At 40.6% G+C, this 10,491-nt stretch overlaps 1 protein-coding gene across 5 annotated transcripts in view; it reads left to right on the top strand.

Moving 5' to 3' along the window:
• The first annotated feature begins 4,740 nt into the window (after positions 1 to 4,740).
• The window catches only part of Pafah1b1 (platelet activating factor acetylhydrolase 1b regulatory subunit 1), an 83,718-nt gene continuing 77,967 nt past the window's right edge, over positions 4,741 to 10,491 (top strand). For 2 of the 5 annotated variants that reach the window (XM_004635329.2, XM_023719889.1), the window contains exon 1: positions 4,741 to 5,132. The gene's annotated coding sequence lies outside the window, so the exon portion shown is untranslated. Of the gene's footprint in view, positions 5,133 to 5,913; positions 5,948 to 5,984; positions 6,066 to 10,491 lie in introns of those variants that run through there. The other 3 variants (XM_023719888.1, XM_023719890.1, XM_023719892.1) reach the window with 3 other exon arrangements.

The raw sequence follows: 10,491 nt of genomic DNA, 5'->3' as shown, positions 1-10,491 counted from the left end.
AGGGCTGGGACTGTGCTGCTGAGCTATATTCTCTGCCGGTTTTTGTCAAATTTGCACACACAACAATGTATGTATGTTTGCCTGTAAACTAGAGGACAGTTGATTTCTCAAAAAATTCTTTTAACATCTGTACTTATTGTGAACAAATTTTTGCACTGCAGACACTTTTAGAAGACATTTTGTTCTCTCTCCAATAGCAATATTTTTGGAGTGTTTCTTCCAGTCAGCTTATTTGCAAAATTGTTTAAAGTAACGCTAATTTTACTGCCTCAATCGAAACAAATTTTCAATTTTGAAAATGTGGGGTGGAAAAATAAAGATTTGCAATTCAAATGAGTGGGGAGATTGTTAAATTGCGCTAAAATGGATGTTTATACTTTTATTTTCAAGAAACATATTCAATTATCCATTATTAAATGTTTTCTGGATGTATATAGTAGTTTTATAATTTTGATTGATAGCATATTAGATGTCCTAATTATTCATCCTCAATAGATAAGTTTATTAAAATGGATTTGTAGTGTCAGCAACTGACTGAAAGTGCACAGAACCACAACATACTGCCCAAATCAAGTTAAGCACGTAATAATTTTTTGTTCAGAAAGATCACATCCGAGAAAAGTTTTATTATCTTCCCCTCAAGGGGTCTGGTATTTATTTATTTAGAGGCAGGATCTTGCTTCATAGTCCAGATTGGTTTTAAGCTTACTATGTATGTTAGGCTGCCCTCAAAACTAAGGCAATCCTCCTGCCTCAGCCTCCTGAGATCTTTGATTACAAGAATGTGTTATCATGCATGGGCATGGTACAAATTTGTTTTCTATATACACGAGCCTGTAAGCTCAAGGTTCATGGGGATAGAGGTAGCTACTTGTATTTTAGTGATATTTGTTGATGTTCTTTTGATTTTTTTCCTAAGCAATTCTGTCAATGTTTAAAGCATTCATTAAAAAGTAAAGGACTTATTTATTCAGCTGATTAAATATTAAGCAGCATATCAGGCAATATTAAATACTTTAAAATGCAAAAATGAGAAGAGGGGCCAAGGAGATAGCTCAGAGGTCTAAGAGCCTGCCTGGCAAGTGCAAGGACCCAGTTCTATTCCTGGTACCACATGTCATATTGGCCACTGAAAGCAGGTGTGGTGGCACACACCTATAATTCCAGCGCGGGGAGTGGGGCTGAAACAGGAGGATCACTATGAGTCTGAGCTGCGTAGCAAGACCCTGTACTAAATAAATAAACGTTAAAAAAAAAAAGGAGGGCAGATTGTTACAAGGACTAATTTATTGTACATTTATTGACTGTTACTGGATATAATACCACATAGACTAAAGTTTGGTGCCTCATATTGTCTTTATTTCTAATTAGAGAACTTCAGAACTGTAAACCTGGAAAAAGATCTTCCAAAGACTATTTGATTTAGTTTCCTACATTCATGAAGGTAAGCACTCAAACCCTCCAAATGTTTGGCTCATATTTCTTTTTTTTTTTTTTACAGAACTGGGGATTGAACTCAGACTCTTGCGCTTGCCAGGGAAGCGCTTATTCTACTGAGCCATCTCCCCGGCCCTCATATTTCTTTTTGAAAACTTCAGGGATAGAAACCTTTCTTGGTAAAAGGAAATTTGAGTACTAAGCAACAGAAATGAGTCACCTGTGAGCTTCACTAAGGTGGGATACATCACATACTCAGTACCTTCTCTCCAATTTTCACAAAAGCCTTAGAAAGTACTTAGTGGATCAATTTGTTATTGTTACTTCTGAAAGGGACAGAATCTTGCTGTGTTCTCTAGGCTTGGGAGGAATTCCTGGACTCCTGTAATCTTCCTTCCTCAGCTACCTAAGTAGATGGGGCTACAGACATGTACTATGATGGTTGGCTATCAAATCTACTTAATAGACAAATCGAGACCAAAGAGAGGTATGCTAATTTATACAAGGTCACACTTCTGGTATGTGTTGGAACAGGATTCACACCAGAAATGCTAAAACTGCTGCTTCCCAAATGCAGTGTATATATTTACCTACCTAACAGGAATAAAATCAGTAAATATAAGCCTAATTCTATTTTTTTTTTTTTCGGTACTGAGGATTGAACTCAGGACCCAGCACTTGCCAGGCAAGTGCTTATTCTAGTGAGCTATTTCCCTGGCCCCTAATTCTATGTTTTGGATAATATAAATTAATAATGAAATAATCTCATTCAATACTTACTAAAGGAATCATATTGAATTATTCAAAGCTCCAAATCTGATGTTTTAAAAATCAAGTAGTGGGGCTGGCCAAATAGCTCAGCAGATTAAAGCGCCTGCAAGCAGGCTCAGGGGCCAGGGGTTCAATCCCTGGGCCTGCCCTGCTGGCCCACACCTGGGGTGGGCTGAGATGGCAATTGAGACTGGGCATGGTGGTGTGTGCCTGTAATCCCAGCTCTTGGGAGGTTGTAAACAAGCAGATTGCTATGAGTCCAATCTAGTAGTGACACCCTGAACATCCTGCAGATCTTTCCCTAAAATCCTAAAATACAAAAAAAAAAAAAAAAATTCAAGTGTCTTCCAATCCAAAAATGGGCATCTGAGATGAATATACACTTCCCAGAGGAAGAAATACAGATGGCAAGTAAATATATGAAAAAATGTTCAACATCATTGGTCATTGGAGAAATGTAAATTACAACTGAGATTCCATCTCACCCCAGGAAGAATGGCTAACATCAAGAAGTCGCTAATAACAATTGCTGGAGAAGCTGTGGAGAAAAAGGAACCCTTCTGCACTGTTGGTGGGAGTGCAGATTGGTACAACCACTGTGGAAATCAGTGCGGAGAGTCCTTCAACAAACAGGATTGGAGATCCCATTCAAGCTAGCTATTCCCCTCCTGGGTATTTTTCCAGAATAACTGAAAATCTCATAGCAATTTATCATAGCTAAATCCTAGAAACAACCCAGATGCCCATCAGCTGAAGAATGGATAAAGAAGTTGTGGTATTTTTACACAATGGAGTATTATCCAACTATAAAACAGGATAAATTTGAGTCTTTTGTTGGTAAATGGATGCAACTAGAGAACATACTCTTAAGAGAAATAAATCAGAGCCACGGAGATAGCTCAGTAGAATAAGCACTTGCCTAGCAAGTGCAGAGTCCTGAGTTCAATATCTTGTACAAAAAAAAAAAAAAGAAAGAAAGAAAGAAAGAAATTAGACCCACATGTGCAAACATCATATTGTCTTCTTAGTGTGAGAACCTGAAAGGGAAAAACAGAATCTGAAGGGTACACTAGATACTGGGAAAAGGGAATGAACTTATTCAAAAGGAAGAAGTTTCCAAGTTGAGTGGGACATAAGAGGGAGTGGGGGAAAGAGATTTATGTATGTGTGTAAGCAGGATGGTTTGGAAAACTGTACTGTGCATTTCTGCTGGTCTATGGAAAGAAGCAGTCAATGTTTTATTTCGTCTTTTTTTCAATTGTTTGTACTTTTTCTGTTATTTTTTTCTTTTTTTGCGGTACCGGGGATTGAACTCAGGACCTTGGCAAGCGCTTATTCTACTGAGCTATCTCACTGGCCCGGTTCATAATTTCTTATACATTTTCTTTTTTTCTTTCTTCTTCCAATTTTTCTTTATTAAATTTTTCTTTCTTTATTTTTTGGCTGGTTCAGGGCGGGACTGGCACGGCATGTGATGCAAGGGGTTGGAGAGCCAATCATGGTTGACTGCGCCTAAGCTTGCCTAAGCAGGCGCTTTAGACCACTGAGTTATCTCGCTGGCCCCTCTTCCAATTTTACATGCATATATCTGGTAATACGCATAACTGGTTGGAAGACAACACTGTATTACAACAAATACTGTCAAATTCATATTACTTTGTTAAGTGAAATTCTGTATCACTTGTAATTTTTTGTTTTAATTCTAATTCGTACTCTTTAAAAAAATAAAAAAGGAGAATCAAGCGTTTTAAGCTGTGTGGAATAAAATGACTATAAATCTTCAAGACTTTGTCCTCATCTATATTTCAACCCGTAATTTAACAAGCGCGCGCGCGCGCGCGCGCGCACGCACACACACACGCATTCCCGGTATGGATAAAGTTCTAGGTCTTTCTGTGGGAATCAGTTTCGAGACTTCTGGAGTCTGACTCGCGGTTTGTGTGACTAAGGAAAATAATAGCTGAATCACAGCTAAGAGCGAATTCTCCCAATTAGCGATTTATAATAAAAAAACACAACGAAGGCATATCATCTGCCTGTTTAACCTCAACAGCGCTCCCTCCCAAGCCAATCAACCTACTTTTCTCTTTTTGGCGGGCTGTTAATACCGCAGGCCACAGGCAAAAGGGGCGACTGCCTGGCCCCGGCTTTCTTACTAAGGAACCTCCCGAGGCCGGGGATGCACGGGCGCCAGCCGGTCCCCACTGTCGGCCCCGGCACAGCTCCAGGGCAAAGGCGCAGGACGGGTGGTGAACAAGACCCGAGTTCGTGAGGGGATACAACAGTAGGGATCTAGCAAAAAGGGAGGTCTCCCAAGGCTTCAGCTGCACGAAGTGGCTTAAAGAGCAGCGCCTCCCGCGCACACTCGCCCACAGGCCCGCTCCGCAGAGTCAAGAAGTCCTGGCCGCGGTCGTCCGCCCGGCAGGATGAAGGCAGCGCGGCTCGGGCCCGCCCGCGCCTGCGCATGCGCCACAGCCCCTCCTCCGCTCCCCTCCCTCTTCCTGGCTGGTCTAGGGCGGCGGCGCCAGCGGCGCGGTGACGTCAGGGCGCTGGGGCAGCTCCTGTGACAGACGGAGCTGGAACGGCGGGGCGGCGGCGGAGTCCGGCGGCCGAGATAGCGAGTGAGGGAGAGAACAAACAGCGGTCCGAGAGTCTAGGGAGCGAGAAAGGGCAGGAAGGGAGCGCTCGGGCGCGAGCAAGAGAAACCGCGAGCCCTGCGCTTGGGCTCGAGCCCCGGAGCGGCTGAGGAGCCCGCCACCTCCCCTCCCCTCCCCCTCCCCGGGACCGGGCCCAGCGCGCCATCCTCCCCCTCCCTCCTTCCCTCCCTCCCTCCTTCCTCCCTTCCCTCTCCCTCCCCCTCCCCCGCCGGTGGATGGGAGTGAAGGACGGAAGAGGCCCTGCGGACGCGGCGGTGCAGCGCTCTGGTAAGGCGCCAAGGGTCTGCACCCTCCCCTCTGTCTCCTTCGCCGCGCTTGGGCGGCTGCGGCCCGGGCCGGCGGCCTGACGATGTGGCTGCGCCGGTCCCCTCCCTCCCATTCTCCCCTCCCCCTGCCGCCGCCGCCTCCTTCTTCTTCTCTCCTCGCTCTCAAAATGGCGGCCGCGACGGCCGTTGAGTGAGAGGCTCAGAGGAGGGGGCACGGTTGGGGAGGGCGCTGCCCTCGCTCGCGTCCTCCTGGCCCTGTCTCGGGGCTGCCGGGACTACTGCGACTCTTTCCGCGGCCCTCCCGACAAGGGATCTATCTCCTCTCGTGACTTAGCATGAAAAGTATTCTTAGATAGGAAGGGTGTGGGGAGCAGGTCGATCTCCGATCTTGGGAAAGGGTTTGGCCCTCCTCCTCTCCCTGGCCGCGGGGGCGAACTCCGCAGTCCCCACACCTCCGAGGCTGTCGGCTCCGGGATTGAGTTCGGGCACCCGCAGGGCCTCCCAGGCATTCGGTCCCTCACCTGTCCTTAGGATGGGGTTGATAGGAGCAGGATGGCCTGCCACCTCCCTGGCCCCCAGGTGCAGTGGTCCAGTAAGGACACCAGTAAGGACAAGGGCCCGACACCCTGAGCTGTCTGCAGCATCCGCCCGCCCTCTGAATCGGGCATGGTTTCCCTTCTACCACCCGCTTTTCGTGCGGGAGTTGCCTTTTGATGTTAACACTAAGCTCTGAGGTCGTCTGCCATTCCCCTTCCTCTAATCTCTTCTCCCCACTCCTTTAGGAAACGCAGTGCCTGAATCTATTTAGCCTCCCAGGTGAGAAAATGCCTATGAGGTGGTGGGCAAATTTTGACTCTAAACATCACAGCAGAAAGGAGAAGGAGGAGGAGGAGGAGGAGGAGGAGGTTATCAGTATCTGAGCTAGAAGAGAGAGGTACCTGGCTTTATTTGTTATTCTGCCTTTTCTTCAGTGACTTAGCAAGAAACTCCCAGGGAGGAGGGCAGTAGGTCCCTTTCAGGTTGGGGTTTGGGTCCAGTTCATAGCAGTCCTTTGGTTAAGAAATTGTGCTTTGGAGGACAAGGGACTCGATTTGTGGTCTTCCTCATGGGCGATGTCCTGCCATGGCCCCCTCCCCTTTCCTTAAGGGGCAATCCGGAGAAAATATATTACTATTATTCCATCCTCTACTTAAGTCTATGTCCCTAAGGCTCATAACATTTTAAAGGTTAAACTAATTTGTGCCAATTTTGGTATTTCTATTTCTGTTAAAGATGGGTTGTTTTGTGTGAATTTCTTTTTCCAGCTAGGGCGGAGGAGACAAGTGTTCCGGCCTTTCTTACAGTAATATTGTCATCCACTCCAGACACAGTAGTATTTGCCTTTTTTTTTTTTCTGCAGCAGAGCTTAATTGCTGCAGGGTTCAGTCACTTAATCAGGAATATTTCTTACTTGGGTATGTCAGTAGTGATATATATTAAAAGGTTTGAATTTCAAGATTCTAGTTTCATTTTAAGGTATTAGCTGGCATTTACTCCAATGGGTGTCTTTCAACACATTTTTGCAAAATAATTGATAGTTATAAGTTGTGGTATTTGTTAAAGCACAATAGTAATCTGTATTTAGGGTGACTTATTCTTTCATGTTATAAATGATCATTGTTTGGATTGTTGTGAAAAGGAGGATTTCCTAAAACAAATTTAAAGCTTTTTTTTTTTAACATCTTGGAAAGGAACCCAATTTTTCATATAAGATATTTCTATGTTTGTTGCTTTTGATGGAGAAAGCCCTGATTTGGTACCTCCTCCCACCCCTTTTTTTGAAAAAAAAAAAAAAAAAAAAAAAAAAGGCTAATATTTGTGGATGCTGTGAACAGCCATTGAGCCGAGAAGACTGGGTGGAGTAAGGGAGCTGAAGCTGTGAATTGCTAGATTGCTCTTTCATAGCATTTTTCACATTCTTATGTTTTGTGAGGTTATTTGATATTAATTGTTGCTATGACAAAAGCATTTTTCTGTAGTAAACCTTTAAAATAATCATGTTTTCCCTTTTTCTTCAAGATGAGCTTTGAATAATTGCATTAAAGAGCAGTGTTCCTGGTCCAAAGCAGGCACTTACTGTCTATATATTTGTATATATAGTATATATGTATATATATATATATAAAATATATATTATAAAATATATATACATGCTCTTTTATTGTTCTAGCCAAATAAGTATTAAATTGGTGAACCAGAATATTTGATGAAAAATAGCAGTAGGTATACTGCAACAACAACAACAAAAAGTAACTCTACAAATGGGTCTTTTACTTTAGCTTGTGATAAAACAATAATCTATTTTTCATTTTTAAATACTGAACATCAAAAATGAGGGGGAAAAGAGAAGTAATTTGCATCAAAAGCTCTTTATATAGGCTGTTTTTCTTGAGTTGTTCCTTGAAAGGGACCTTTTTGTAAGGTACTATTTGGAGAGTAGCTTGTTTTAATGTTCTGTATGAAGCATTCATAGGAGTGGGCAATTTTAATTTATTTTTTGGTGTCAGAAATCGAACTCAAGACCTTGCACCTGCCAGGCAGGTGCTGTGCCACTAAGCTATTTCCCTGGCAGTAGTAGACAATTTTAAAAGAATTTTAAATTCATGAGGTAAATATGATTTCAATAAACCTTGTATCAATTTATGTTCTATTTTTGCATTTTTGTTTATTTAAAGTGATTAAAAAGTAGAAGTGTTGGTATGATGAGAAGAGTGGGTTGGTAGTAATTGATGTATGTCTGACATTTCCCCATCCCTGCTATTTGTAGTTACAAAAGCATATAGACTGATGATTTTTCAGTGATCTAAAGCTTAAGATAATTTGGCTTAAGAGAACAGTGTGTGTTTCCATAAATGTGGCAGAATGTTTTGCTTAATTTGAAGATCAACTTTTAAAATTCTTTCATCCTAAATTTATAAAACTTTCAATGAGAATAAAAACATTTCAGTAGGATTGACATTTAAAATTTGTTACATAAATATTTCAGATAAAATATTTCTAGTATAAAAGTTTTGAAGATGTTTCTGGGAAAGAAAAATCAGTGTCTTAAAATGTTTGGTTTTCTAGTTTAGAACATCATTTTGCCTTGCCTGTAAATTAAATGTAAATGTTTTCCCTCTGTGTATATATGTAAATGTTACTTTATGGCTTTTTAGGTATCCAGGAAATAAGACTTTCATTTATAGGTCATTCATTTTATTCACTGTTTGTCCTTTTAATAAATAAACTTGTAAACACTAGTTTTCAGCATTAAGATAAAGATGTATTAAAAAACAAACCCAAAGCAAAATCTTGGAATAAATTTTCTAGTTCTTCCCATTGAGTTCTACATCAGTGAGTCATGCACACTTTTGCCAGAGACTTGAAGCTCAGTTGATTTTTAAACAAAGCTGGCCAAAGAGTATTTGTGTTTATGTGTGTTTATAGGATCTTCTGTATGCTAGGCAAATGCTTTACCCCTGAGCTACATTCCTAGACTGAGATTTTAACATGCTCTTTAGATTTGTGTTATAAAAATACTGCATTATGAAAGTTACTTGATTTTAACTATTTTGCTCAACTTTTTTTTTTTTGTTTTTGTTTTCTGGTGGTGTACGGGATTGAACTCAGAATCTTGTGCTTGCCAGGCATGTGCTTAATGCCACTCAGCTATATCCCCAAATGATTTTAACTATTTTGAAAAGAGAATTAATTATGCTTGAGTTGAAATTTCCTTGCTACTATTCCATATATATATATTTTCTTTTTTAGGCTTGAAAATTTGCTTGATTTCAAATAAATGTAGGGTTGGGATGTGATTCAATGATAGAGCACATACCTGGCTTTTGCAAGGCCCTTAGTTCCATCTCTAGCACCACCAAAAAGAGACAGACAGACATATACCATAAACTAATATATAATATGAATTTTTTTTTCTTTCTTTCTTTTTTTTTTTGGTGGAACTGGGGATTGAACTCAGGCCCTTGTGCTTGCAGGGAAGCGCTTATTCTACTGAGCCATCTCCTCGGCCCCCTACAATATGAATCTTGAAAATAAAATGTATGCCTACTATTGTGAATATTACTGGGTGTAGATTAAATCTTGGTTTGATTTTTTCGTTTTCTTTTTTTCTAGTTGTTAAAGGCCAAACATTTTTTGTTTTTTTGAGACAAGGTCTTACTCAGTAGCAAAGGCTGGCCTTGAATTCACAGTTCTACTGCCTCAGCATCCCAAGTACTAGGATGACAGGCATGTACAACCACACTCGACTAAGGCAGGTATTGAGAAATCTGTATTTCTTGAAGAAAGATGCTATATTATGTAAACCTAGTATTTAACTGCAGTGAAGCCGTTTTGGATTGTTCTAGTTTTGTTGCTGGTTTGGTATGACACTGCCTAGCTATTTAAATGGAACCTTAGTTTAACTTCTGCTATGTATATAATTTTTATCCTTGGCATAGCAGAGTTTTAAATTGATATTTATGATTTATATCACTAGTGTAGATCTTTTAAGTACTTATTATTTTTATTTATTTTCTCTTTAAAAGATGGTGGCTTTTTTGTTGAAATATACTTCGCTGAGAATGAATCTGCATTTGTCAATACTTCTGCAAATATATTTTCTAAAGTGTGGTCATTTAACATTTCTCTAAGGTGTAAATTTTGCGCTTGGTATTGTCATTTGTTCTTAGCTATTTTCGAGGTATTTTTGTAGAGAAAATCTTTCTTTCTTGGTTTTTTTTGAGACAGGGTTTCACTGTGCAGACCTTGAACACACTTTGTAGCCTAGGCTAGTCTTGAACTTACAGCAGTTCTCTTGCCTGGGTCTCCCAAATGCTGGGATTATAGGTGTGAGTCACTATGCCCAGCCATGGAGACAACTAAAATTCTGATAATTTAAGGCTGCAAGTTAGCTTAGTGACTAAAATGAGATAAATACAATCACTTGAGTATTGGCTTGCATTCTCTTTTCCTTTTATAACTGTTGGATTGCTTTTTAAATTTCTTAATTATCTTTTTTTAAGTATTTTTAAAATTTTAGGTATACTTAATGATCCCATTCATCATAGGGAATTTGCATCTGTACATGATATATTTTGATTCTTTTCTTCTCCATTTCCTTACACTCTCTTTAATTCCTCTTCCCCTCCCTAATTTTTTTATGTTGTAAAATGGTGACAACTGTGACATTGATTGCCTGCTTTATTTAAATTGACATTTATTAACATACAATCTTGGGGCTGGGGAGATGTCTCAGTGAGTGTTTCCCTGGCAAGTGCAAATGCCTGAGTTCAATCCCTGGTTCTGCCAAAAAAAAAAAAAAAAAGGTCTTATATTATTGA

Source organism: Octodon degus, unplaced genomic scaffold, assembly GCF_000260255.1.
Source record: "Octodon degus isolate 3935 unplaced genomic scaffold, OctDeg1.0 scaffold00072, whole genome shotgun sequence".
Classification (NCBI taxonomy): domain Eukaryota; kingdom Metazoa; phylum Chordata; class Mammalia; order Rodentia; family Octodontidae; genus Octodon; species Octodon degus.
This window is presented reverse-complemented; position numbering and strand designations above follow the sequence as displayed.